The sequence below is a fragment of the Hevea brasiliensis genome, chromosome 5 (genome assembly GCF_030052815.1).
Source record: "Hevea brasiliensis isolate MT/VB/25A 57/8 chromosome 5, ASM3005281v1, whole genome shotgun sequence".
Taxonomy (NCBI): domain Eukaryota; kingdom Viridiplantae; phylum Streptophyta; class Magnoliopsida; order Malpighiales; family Euphorbiaceae; genus Hevea; species Hevea brasiliensis.
In genome coordinates this window covers 14999600-15012331 of record NC_079497.1, presented here as the reverse complement: position 1 = coordinate 15012331, position 12732 = coordinate 14999600, and positions in this window count along the sequence as shown.

Here is a 12732-nt window from a genome sequence, read left to right as displayed (position 1 = left end):
ATTGGCGATCATCTACATTAACCACCACTTTAGTTTGGCCATAACGGTATCCAGACAAGAATACTTGTGAGTGGCCGCCTGATCCTTCAATTCCTTTACCATGGCATCCTCATTACTATTTGGGGCGATCTTCTTTGGAACTGAAGGGACCAAGTACTGCCAACTGCGTGGGAAACCCTCGAAGCCGTTTGGAATCTTACTCCTCAATATAAAGAACTGATTCTTCCAATTCTTCAGTGAACAAGGGAGGTCGGTAAAAAGCCCACAGTGCGGCTTGGTGTGGAAGAACCAGTACTCATCGTCCTTTTGACGGGTGAGCCTATGCAACTCAGCAAAAATCTTTGCTGTAGGCTCGAGCTTTTTGGCTCGGCATAAGCCTCTAAAAGCCACTAGAATCCGCCATGAGTTCGGGTGCACTTGGGCTATGCTTACATGATGGAGCTTCAGAATAGCTTTAAAGAAATCGTCCAAGGAAAGCCAAAGTCCGGCCTTCAATTGTTCTTCACACAACATGATCACGTCATTTTCTTCAAAGAAATGATTGGCTCGGAGATCGCCATGGCATTTGATAAGCTTGAAAAAGTCAGTTCGAAGGTTGTACTCTTGACTAATAGACTGCAGATTGGTTTCCTAGAGGACTAACGACAACTTATCCATGGGAAGATTTTCTTTCGCTGAAGTAGAGGCCTGTTTGGATTGGGTCACCCGACTATCGATTGGGACAGAGGTTGTAGAAGGTTCAGGTTGCTCACTCAGCCTGACCACCTCAACTTCATCCGATGTCCACGAGATATGAACGGAGGGGGGACTAGCAGCTCTTTAATAGTCGGTACTACTCATTTTTAGAAAACAAAAAGAAATTAACCTGAAGAGATTGAAACCCTTACCGGAGCACAAATCGGTGCTTGAAAACTTTAGAAAACGAGAGAAAATGCTGAGATTGCTAGGGAAGGTATGAAAATGACATAAGAAAACAACTGACTCACCTCTCCCCTATTTATACCCGTCTGAGCATTAAATGCTCACGAAGTCCCAAGCGACACATCGGTTAGCAGAACCGGGCCACCTCTTTGACACGTTGCAAGAAGATTTCAGAAACTTAATAAAAATCAGATAAATGCGATCGATCAACTGAGGTCATCGGATTGAATAAATTTTCAAACCCACGGATCGGCGAATGACGATCAGATCGGATACACATATCAGATATTAGAAAAATAACTAATGCAATAACAAAATTAAAACATTCAAATAAAATTTCATGATATTGAGCGGAGTCATCACCGATGTCATTGACCAGAACCGAGCTGCAGTCGGGATGCCTGATATGGTGGGGATCCAAATGAACTTCAAAAGGCAATCACATTAATTGAAATTAGCAGTCCTCTTGTCTGAGATCGGCCTACCAATTATACTGATAGACCGATTCGAGATCGGCACAACCGTCACTTTCGATCTTGATTAGTAAATTAGTCTGGTTCCCTCACTATCATTAGGTGACATCCTCATAGCTCTCCGATCGTCGGGGTCATAAATTTTCAGGTAAGGGATGAAGGAAACGGTCGAAAAAAGATCAAAATGACCATCATAATTAGAATTGTCACCGAAGAAGCTAGGATTGGAGAAATGGAGCATTGAAAATAAACTGAAAAAGGAAGAATGAAGTGTGAAGGGATTTCCTATCGCTTCATATATATAGGGCCTTGGCATTTATTGCATACAGAACCTGAAGCGAACGCATTGGTAACTGAAGAATTTATTGCATTGACCAATGCAAGTCAGATAAAGAGGAAAGATCTAGAATGAGAGAGATTGAGAAATAAGAGAGGACCTTAATGCAAGAGATAAGGATCGAAAAAGGGGATGGTCATAATGGGAAGACAGGAAAAGACAGAAGACAACCTATAGAGATTGGAAAGCGTAGAAGGGTTAAATAACTGCCAGTCCAAACTTTCAATTAACTCTCTTCATTGTCAGATTCAAGTTAGTTAAAGCATTGCAGGCATGAACAGATCCTCACCACACATCTAATCTGCAAAGACGCCCTCCTAGCCGCCAGACCCCAAAACAGTTAGAGCAGTCCCATAGTTGAACATAATCGTAAGGATGGATCTAGAGCCTTCAGATCAAAAGGCAGATGACAGGTTCAACGCCTTTTATTCCTCGCCTTTGGATCCATTTTGTAAGGCGAGACCTCGAGCCGTTGGATTAAGAAGAGAAAAGACAGATATTCTGAACGGGATCCCGACCCTCCATTTTGATTCTCTTTAATTCTCAGACATTGGATTATGTCCTTTTGAATCTAAACGCTCCGTCTCCCCCTGGCAAGGTCCTGACCCTACATTATGGGCACCCGTTCCTTATAAATACCTACATGCAATACTGTGGAGAAAACAAAAAAAATGAGAAGGTGGTGATTATAGTGGAAAGACTCTGAAATTTGATTCAGTCTTGCTACTTACCATTCTGAGCTTTCAAAGTGTTGAAAAACTTTAGAAACCAGTTTTCTTAAGTATTTCGCTAAAAGGAGCTCTAAGTCCTGAAACTTCCATTTTCAATTTCTGTGCAACCATCTTCATATCACCTCATTCCCACCGTTTTAGTATCCAGCATTACCTTCAGAGTTTAACTTTGTTCCAACCTATTTCCATTACTTCGGGTAAGTCCGAGTCCTTTGGCCGTCAGCTTTCATCTCCAAAAGATTTATAGATTATGGAGTCAGCTCATCTGTCTCCTCGACTTCCCACAGGTAATCGTCTTAACTATTATTTTGTTAAACATCCTTTTTATTTTCTCTAGTTTTATTTTGAAGTTTCTTTTATATCCAATCGTATTAAATCTCAAAATAGATTATCTAGGCCAATAGTTATTTCCTGTGTCTTCTTTTATTTCATTTGCAAATTCCATTTATCTTCATTTAGTTTTCATTTCCTTCGAGAGTAGGCGTTCAAGTCACAGGCAACTTGTAAATACTCAAAAGAATATAGGCAGGGGTATTTTGATGTGAGAGTTTTCGATCTGAAAAAAAACAAAAATGATAAAGGAAGATAGGTGTAGCATAGGTCGGATAGGTTGGAAACAAGAATAAGTCAAACAAATAAGTTATGAGGTCGGGCCACGAGCCCAGGTGATAATATAATAGATCGGGAATCAAGATGAGATAGGATCCCAAACTAGCGACTCAAAGAGTTTGGATAAAGCGATCACGCGAAAGATTGGCAAGGAGTTTGGTCTTTTGTCCTCCATCTAGTTATAAGGTCTCATAGGCTAGGAAAAGCTGTACATGGGTCTCTTGTGTCCTCGGTACTTCATTACCACAAAAGGGGTCCAGAAGGACCCTTTACCAAAATTCTTAGTTTCAAGTTCTTACAAAACTCCATAAACATATTAAGAGTTCGAGGGAGAGTTCTTACCCGAACCTAGTTTAATTTTTAATGCAAACACATTAAGATTTCGAGGGAGAGTTCTTGCCTGAACTCAGTCTAATTTTTAATGCAACACATTAAGAGATTGACAGAGAGTTCTTACCCGAGCTCAATTTAAATGCAATAAATTAAAGAGACCGGGGGAGAGTTCTTACCTGAGTTCTCAATTAAAATTCTCAACACTAAGAGATTGGGGGAGAGTTCTTACCTGAATTCTTGGCCAAAACCTTAATAAAATATATGGAGATCAGAGGAGAGTTCTTATCCAAAATCTCCCGCTTAAATTTTTAACAGAATACACTAAGAGATCGGGAGAGAGTTCTTACCCGAATTCTCGGCCAAAAATTTTAATAAAATATGAGGAGATTGGAAGAGAGTTCTTATCCAAAATCTCCCTCTTAAATTTTTAATCGAATACATTGATAGATTGGGAGAGAGTTTTTATCTGAATTCTCTTAAATACAAATTAAACATCACAACTTCAAATTTGAGGAATGTATTTTGCGTGATATGAGCATATGACGTTGCCTCAACCCATTTGGAAAAGTAGTCAATAGCCACCAAGATGAACCTGTGCCCATTGGATGCTTTAGGATTAATAGGACCGATTACGTCGATGCCCCACGTTGCTAAAGGCCAAGGTGAAACAAGATTAAAAAGCTGATGAGGCGGGACATTTATCGGATCAGCATAAATTTGACATTTATGACGCTTTCGAAAGTACTCAATGCAGTCTTTTTCCAAAGTAGTCCAGAAGTATCCTTGTCTCATGATTTGCTTGGCCATCATATGCCCATTAGCGTAAGTAGCGCAATTCCCCTCATGAGTCTCGAAAAGGATCCTCCTTACTTCTTTTGCATCCACGCACCTGAACAATTAGCCATTGGAACTTCTTTTGTACAAAATTTCCCCACTGGGGAAGTATCCTAGTGCTAATCTCCTGATCATTCTTCTGTCATTTCTGCTTGCCCCGGGAGGGTATTCCTTAGTTTTGATATAGACCTGGATGTCATGATACCAGGGTTTACCATTTGTTTCTTCTTCGATCATGAAGCAGTACGCTAGCTCACTCCTTGATTTGATTTGTAACACCTGTGTTGTCTGTCCTTCCATCTGAGTCATAATAGCTAGAGTGGCTAAGGCATCGGCGAATTGGTTTTTATCACGATTGAGGTGAGTGAAGGAAATCTCTTTGAATTTCTTGATCAATTCTAGGAGATACTTTTGATACGGGATTAGTTTCGGGTATTTAGTTTGCCATTCCCCTTTGACTTGGTAAATGATCAAGGCCAAATCTCCGTACACCTCTAATTTCTTGATCTTCATTTCGATGGCTGCCTGTAAACCCATCACACAGGCTTCATACTCTGCAACATTGTTGGTGCAGTCGAACCTTAGCTTGATAGTGATTGGGAAGTGTTTTCCATCTGGGGATATCAAAACTGCTCCAATCCCATTACCGGACAAATTGACCACTACATCAAAATACATTTCCCATATGTCATTCGGTTCTTTGTCATTGCTGCTGACTTCATTAACATACTCATCAGGGAATTTGAAATCTAGGGCTTCATAATCCTGGATCGGGTTTTCTACTAGGAGATCAACAATCAAGCTTTCTTTCACTACCTTTCTGGTCATGTAGACAATGTCATATTGAGTAAGTATGACCTGACATTTTGCTATCCTCCCTGGCATGAACGGGCTTTCAAATACATACTTGATTAGGTCCATTCTAAAGATGAGCCACGTTTTATGATTCAACATGTAGTGCTTGAGTCGATTTGCCATCCATGCCAATGCGCAACAAGTTTTCTCTAGGAATGAGTATCTCGACTCGCATTCATTGAATTTTTTGCTTAAATAGTAAATGGCTCTTTCTTTTCTCCCTGTGTCATCATACTATTCGAGCACACATCCCATTGAACTTTGTTGAACCATCACATACAGAATCAATGGCCTTCCCGTCACTGGAAGAACCAATATTGGCAGATTTCACAGGTACTGTTTAATTTTTTTCAAAAGCCTCATGACAAACTTCATCCCATTGGGCGGTGTTATTCTTCTTGAGTAGTTTAAAAATGGGCTCAGCTTTAGCAGTGAGATTGGAGATGAATCTCAAAATGTAGTTCAATTTTCCCAGGAAACTACGTACCTCCCTTTCTATCTTTGGGGATGGCATTTCTTAAATGGCTCGAACTTTGTCTGGATCTACTTCTATTCCCTTCTCGCTTACTATGAATCCCAATAGCTTACCGGACCTGGCCCCAAACACATACTTAGCCGGGTTCAACTTCAGTTGATACTTCCTGAGCCTTTCGAACACCTTTCTCAACACCTGCACGTGACTTTCTGCCTCTTTGGATTTGATAATCATATCATCCACATACACTTCCACTTCCTTGTGCATCATCCCGTGGAATAATGTGACCATGGCACGTTGGTAGGTAGCTCCAGCATTCTTTAATCCAAAGGGCATTACCCGATAGCAAAATACCCCCCACTAGGTGATAAAAGCAGTTTTGTCTTTGTTCCCCTCATCCATGGGGATTTGGTTATACCCCGATGCCTCGTATATACATGAACTTCTTCCCAGCCCTGCAGCGTTGCGTACCAGCACATCTATGTGTGGGAGAGGAAAATCATCCTTCAAGCTTGCCTTATTGAGATCCCTATAATCAATGCATGCCCTTACTCTTCCATCCTTCTTCATTACAGGGACAACATTAGCTATCCACTGGGGGTATTTGACTACTTCTAGGAATCCAGCATCATACTGCTTTTTTAACTTCATTCCTAACTTTGAGCAGCGTGTCGGGGTTCATTCTTTTCAATTTCTGTTTCACTGGAATCGTCCCAGGAATTAGAGGGATTTTATGCATTACTATCTGAGGATCCAATCTGGGCATGTCATCATAGGTCCATGAGAATACATCAATGAATTCCTTGAGCAAACTGACCATACTCTCTAATTCTCCATTATTTATGACCTTAAGTTCCCTTTTCATTTCCTTAGTCCCTAGATTTATGGTGTGCATTTTATCCCCACAAGGCACCAGGGAAGGTTCATCTCTTTCGCCCTGTTCTTCTACATACTCTTTTTCAAAATCACTCAAACCAATGGCAGTTATGGGAGTTTCAAAGTTAACATAAGGAATTTCAGAGTTAATTGAATTATTAGGTCTGGATTGGTCAATGGTCCTGAAGAAATGAAAGTGGAATATATATTAAAAAAATGGATTTTAATGGCAAAAGGAAAAGAGAATTGGACACAAAATACGCTATTAATTAATTAATACTTCTATCACAAAAAGGGTCCATTTACAGCATTACACATGTCACCATGGACAGAATGACCAAGTGTTGATAACAAAATGTACTTTACTTGAGATTAAGCATGGGGATATCTTCTGCTTCCCAATTATCAAGTTCTTGCCCTTCAGCGATTGGTGAAATCAGAGCCTCGGACATGGAATCTAGTTGTATGACATTGATGGATGGTTCTAAAGGAGACTCTTCACTTTCTTCTGGATTCTCGATGATTGGTTTGGTAAAAACATCTGTGATTTTCGGGACAACTTTTACTTTCCCGACTATTCTGTCAAACCTTTAATCCCTGAGCATATTCCTCATCCAGAATCTTCCATCCACTAAAGCATCTTCCTCATATCCTAAGCCAAAGTGACCGGTCTTTTGAATAGCTAGTACAGGTTCGACAATCCCTTGTAATGCGGCGCCCAATCCCTTGCCCTTTTCATAACCACTCTTCAACATCACCTTTGCAACCATTGCTGCAGCTCCTTCATCCTTTGGAGTAGTTCCTTGTAACTCCAGCACTTGGAAAGAACATTCCAAGGATCTTTTAGTTGTTTCTACATAAGGAAACAATTGGGGCTTAGTGACTAGCATGGCTTCCTTCCCTCTTACTATGATGATTTTGCTGCTCATGATGTATTTGATCCTCTGATGCAAAGTTGAAGGTACCGCATTTGTCGAATGGATCCAGGGTCTCCCTAATAACATGGTGTCCGTAGGCTCAATATCCATTACTTGGAATGTGACATTAAAAGTGCATGCCCTAATCTGGAGTGGCAAATCGATGTCCTCTAGTACCTCTCTCTTTGTACCGTCAAAGGCTCTCACTACCATGGCACTTTGGGGTATGGCTGATGGATCAATAGGTAGTTTTGCCAAGGTGGCATTAGGCAAGACATTAAGGGCAGATCCATTATCAATCAGGACTTTAGCAACTATGCACCCCTTACACTTGACTGTTACATGCAAAGCTTTAGTATGCTTCAAACTAGCCGGGTCTACTTCATCTTCCAAGAAAGTGATAAAATTGGACGCCTGAATTTGCCCAACTATTTTCTCAAATTGCCCCACTGTGATGTCGGGGGTCACAAAGGCTTGGTTTAGAACTTTTTGCAAGGTGTGGCAATGCAGTTCCGAGCTTAAATTCAGTGACAACAAGGAAATTCGAGCGGGTGTCTTTCTTAATTGCTCGATGATGTCATATTCACTTTGTTTCATGATCTGTAGCAGTAGTTCCTCTTCTTCTTTTTTTTTCACTAGGTTCCTCTTTCTCAACCCTTACACCTCCTTCCTCCATATTTTCTTGTGGTTCTTCCATTTTTACTTTTCCCTTCTTCTTTTCTGCTACATCATTTTTGTAACTACTCTCACTCCTGGTTATAAATTCTACTTCCTGATCTTGTGGGAGCAAGTTACTGGTTATGATAGGTTTTGGGTTTGGATGGGGAGTAGTATTGTTGGAGGGTCCTGTGTAGGTCATTTTGAAATGCTCGTGTGGGGCGAAGCATGGCTTTGTGATGGGTTGAGTGTGGGTATGGTTGAGGGTAGGAATTGAAGTGCTGTTGGATGCACTCTGAGTAAATACTTAGAGGTTGTAATTCTAAGGTACTGCATGGGTATTAGTGACTGGGAGTTGAGGCGGGGTTTGGATAATCATTATTGGTGGTACTAGTGGTGTTAATGTTTTAAGAGTAGAAAAGACTATTCTTGGATTGGGGGTAGAGGTATCTCTGCCAAATCTGGCTGTGTTCACTCCATCCTCTATCTTTAACTTCCGCTAACATCTCAGAATTCTGAGTGATAGCATTCTTCGAACTTCCTGTCTAAATTCATCACAATTATGCAGCTCATGATTGGCCGCTCCCCATGGTAAGGGCATCCTAAATTATACTAATCACTTCCCGACCCGGATCCCTGAGGGCATAGATATCCCCCTCTCACTACAGTTGCAAAAATATCCTTGAAATGCGGAATCAGCTGATCTACCTCCAAAATTGATCTTTCATCCCAAGGTTCTATCACATTTACGCTATTGCCTGTACCATGATTAGGTAATGGGTTTGAAGTGACGTTGGGAAGAGAGCCACTTCCCTCAATTTTTAGCCATCCATTCCTGATCAGAGCTTGTACCCTTCCCCGAAGAGCTCCACAATTATCAGTTGAATACCCTACTACCCCACCATGATATTCGCATCGGGCATTAGCATCATACCACCTAGGATGTGGTGGCTGAATTGGGTCAAGGGGAATGGGCACTATCTGATTTTATACCCAATAGGTATCGATAGATTTCACTGAGCAGAATGGGGAGAGGGGGGATCAGGATGCCTTGGTGGTCTTAGGTTGGTTTGAGGAGTAGGTGGTCTCAACTGAATAGGTTGAGCAGGCTGTTTGGGGTGGTAAGCAGCTTGAGGTGGATATTATGGGCGAGGGTGAGGATAATTTGGAAAAGGGGGCAGAACATTTGTTATTATTGGACCCTAAATTGGAGGGTATGGTCAAAAGTTATTTTGAGGGAGTGGTGGTTGAGCTTGTCTAGTTCCTTCTTTCTCCCGAAACTAGCAGTTTTCTTTGCAGAGTTTTCTTCAGTCAACTCCTGCAATCTTCCTAACCTGAGGTTAGCTTCAATTCTTTCGCTGGCCTGGATAATGTCGGAAAAGCTATTGGACGTATTTTCGATCATTAAATTGAAATATGGGGCCTTTAGGGTTTTGATGAATAGAGAGCAAAGCTCATTATCAGTAATTAGAGGATATACCTCAGCTGCCCTCTCTCTCCATCTCTGTGCATATTCTTTAAAGCTCTCCTTCTCTTTCTGCACCAGATTTTGAAGGTCTCTTCTTGTCGGTGCGATATCGCAATTGAATTTGTACTGCTTGAGGAAAGCATCAGCCAAATCTTTCCAGAAGCATAGTTTACTCCTATCCAGCTGTATGCACCATCGCAAAGCTGCCCCGGAGAGGCTTTCATGAAAGAAATAGACTAGAAGTCTATCATCTTTCGTGAGGGTAGACATTTTGGCTATGTAAGTGGCCAAATGGATGCAGGGGTCTGAATTTCTAGTATACTTATCAAAGTCCAAAACTTTAAACTTAAATGGTACCACTGCATCCGATACCAACCTCAGTGAAGATACATCAACTGAGCCATACATGTTCAGACCTTCTATAGCTCTTAGTCTTTCTTCTAGAGAAGACAACTTCTCATTTTCTTTTTCTTTATTTTCACCCCCTGCTACATAAGCCATGCCTCTAGTTGGGAAATTAGTTGCAGGATAAACTGAAGGGATTGGTATGGAAGGGTGAAACTCAGCGTTTGAGACAGCTAGATGATAAGAGAAGGGTAAGTCATTGTTTGGGAATGTTGGATTGGCAGTGATTGTCAGATCAGGAATAGGAGGCTGGAAGGTGAAAGAAGTTAAAGCTTGATGGGAATCAACCATTGTTACAAGTGGAGGAGGTACTGGTAAATTTGGTTCTGGTGTAGGTCGAATTGTTTCTTTACTCTAGGACATCTCCTTCATCAATTTCATCAACTTTGAGACTTGGTCTCTCAATTTCGAAACTTGTCCTTGTAGGTTCTGCAATTGTTCCTGGTCTTCCATTATCTTCTTTGCTCAGGACCTCGTTAAGTACACTCTTTTTGGTTGAACAGCTTGCTTAATCGGGTTTGCTTTGTTTGGAGCAATGTTGATTTCCTGTGGAAAGTTTTTATATTAGTTTTAAATTTTGTTAGAGTTAAAGATCCTAACTAGACAAAGGATACAATGGCAGACAACCGCCAAAATGGAGTTTGTAGAAGGAGAATTATGTCAACTTTATCATGGCATCACTCGATAGTCCAACAGTGAATGATGGGATCGTACGCGTGTCTATGATACTTATTCATATGACACATTCGTCTTTTCGTATAACCCTAAAGAGGATAGTTCCCACGGGAGTTACACTATTCATTCATATTTTGCTAAACATGGTTCAAACAATTCATTAACAATCTGTTCATACAAAACATTCTTTACTATTGTCCAGGTTCAGGAAGACTCTTTAAAATACAATGACATCTTTTGAGGTATTCATAGAGTCTAACTTCTTATCTGGTAAGATTGAATATCTTCAAGGCGTACGTAGATTCTGGTAACAGTTCTTGTTTTCCTTGTGCTATTATTCTTTCTAACTGGTCAACATTTTCTCTCAGCTCTTGATGAAGGGTTGCTTACCTTTCCTTTTCTTTCCTTTTCTTTCTTTTCTTTGGCACATTCTTTCAAAATGTCATTCATAAGTTGTGCCTGCTCCTTTAATTGAAGCTTCTTCTTTTTGCTTTCCTGTTTATACTCTTCCATAAGTATTTCCTGATATTCCAGTTTTTCCTATAATTTGTCATTCTAGACTCCTGCCTCTATCACCTCATTTTGAAGCGAGGTCTTTTCTTTCTCCCACTGTATTTCTTGTCCTTCAAATTCTGCTTTTTCTACTATCACTTCTTCCCTAAGCCTTTTTACCTTCTTTTCTAGGATTTGCTATTGGTCTTCCAACTGCCTTATATGTTCTTGCAATTGATGGTTCTCGGTGCTCAAATTCTATAGAGAGCTAACCAACTTGGCACTAACTTCTTCTGAAAAAACTTCTTGATGAGGCATGCTTTTCTTGGGCTCTGCTAGTTTGGAAACTTGATATCTGCTTGTTCTCCATCTGAGGTAATCTTCCATAGTGCTTGGCCCTTTAGGCGACCGTTCAATCATGGTAACATTTTCCCAGGATTTGTGAAATGTTTTCAGTTCTTCTTCTCTACCGAGTTCATGATAGAAATGAGCTTGGTGGAACCTTTCAACATTGGGCATGAACTGGGTTGAACCGAATTGCCTCAATACCAAAGCTGGGATGTAACTTGTGCACCCAGTCAATCTTATCAAAAGTACCAAGTGATTATCCCCTGTACTGAACAAAATGGGCTAGCCCATTGTCCATAACTTCCTCCAGCAATAGTTGTGACTGTTGAAGCTTAGAATGTGCTCTTGCCATTATAGTTCATTCTTTGGACTTATTGCTAATCTAGCCATTTTTTCGATGAGAGGCTGGTTGGGATACCAGGTACCCTTAGTCTCCAAAGGATAGATGTGGCTGAGGATCCAAAGATGTAGCAATTAGGAATAGCACTTGATAGTTCCCTTACCCTGTCGTCAGCAATACATTAGAGTTAAAAAGGTCTCCACGAGAATGGCAAGTATTGGGTTGATATTTTGCTTCTCTACCGCTCAGAACATTTTTGTGACGCTGTAAGTTATAACTCCCAAAGGCTTGGGAAACAAGATTAGGCCGTAAATTCCCAAAGCTAATGCCAACGAAGCTTGTTCCCATTGCTTGCTCTGAATATGCAGATCCAAATGCTTTTTCATGTAAGTCCAATACCACCCATGTGTGCTTCCCTTGATGGTTTCCTTTGCTTTTGCTTCCTCTATAGAGATTCCAAGTATATGCGTGAACTGTTTCCAGGTCTGCCTATGCTCAAGGTATAGATAAATCTGATTTTGCGCCACATAAGGGATTTATAGCAATGCCTAATATTCCTATATAGTAGGAATTGTATCAATATCGTTCAAGGAGAACACCTCATACCTGGGATTCAAAGTTGATAGCATGGCTTTTAGTGCAAGAACTTGTATTTCGACTCGTATCAAAGTTGCAATCCTCCCATACTTTTTCTCAAACTGTACTTTGACATGATCGGGAAGTGATTTCCAACTACTGGATAAATCCTCAAGACTAGTCATTCTAACCTCAACCTTACTTAGATCTAATGGAGGTAATGGGCCAATGTCTGCCCCTATGTCATCAATCTGTAGGGACTTTGAACAATGAGTTAGTTTGGACCATTGTCTAGCATTCTGTTCCTACCTTGAAATTCCTTCAGTTGACTGACTTGAGGATGCCATTTTAAAGTTTTCCTTACCCTTGGCAGACACCAATTTATAATGCCTGCGAAGAAAATATGTAAG